The sequence below is a fragment of the Nanorana parkeri genome, unplaced genomic scaffold, assembly GCF_000935625.1.
Source record: "Nanorana parkeri isolate BGI_ZX_2015 unplaced genomic scaffold, ASM93562v1 scaffold2981, whole genome shotgun sequence".
Taxonomy (NCBI): domain Eukaryota; kingdom Metazoa; phylum Chordata; class Amphibia; order Anura; family Dicroglossidae; genus Nanorana; species Nanorana parkeri.
The window spans coordinates 80081-80601 of NW_017309249.1; the positions used below are offsets into that span (position 1 = coordinate 80081).

A 521-nucleotide genomic window follows, 5' to 3' on the forward strand; every position below is an offset into this window, starting at 1 on the left:
CCTACATCCCCCATCATCTGATACACACATAGAAACAATGTATTCAGTCAGTGTGTGTGTTTCCTACAGATGGATCCAGTAAGAGGAACCCACCAGAGAGATGTCCCCGCCCCCAGAACCCACCAGAGAGATGTCCCCTGTATTCCCGGGATCCCACCCAGGAAGATCTCACCATCCCCCGCCATGATCAGGTAGGTGGGACAAAGCATGAAGGCCAAAACTGTATTCTAAACTACGAGGAGGACATTCTCCTATGTAATCTCTCCATTTTTTACAAATGTATTCTATCATCTTTGGGGGTATCAGGGTGAAGAACTGAAAGACATTAAAGTTGAGGTTAAAGTGGAAGAAGAAGAGACGTTGGTGAGTGGCGATCAGCTGTCTACGGAGAATGATGGTTCCCGGGATTTCTTCACAAAAGATCAGAACTGTACACACGATGATCAGGTGGATGAAACTGAGAAATAGAACTGAGACATAACTGTAAACTTTGAGAAAACATTCTCCTGTAATCTCTTCTT

At 44.7% G+C, this 521-nt stretch overlaps 1 pseudogene; it reads left to right on the top strand.

Annotated features, from left to right (window-relative positions):
* The window catches only part of LOC108802614, an 11602-nt pseudogene that overhangs the window by 7465 nt on the left and 3616 nt on the right, over window positions 1–521 (top strand).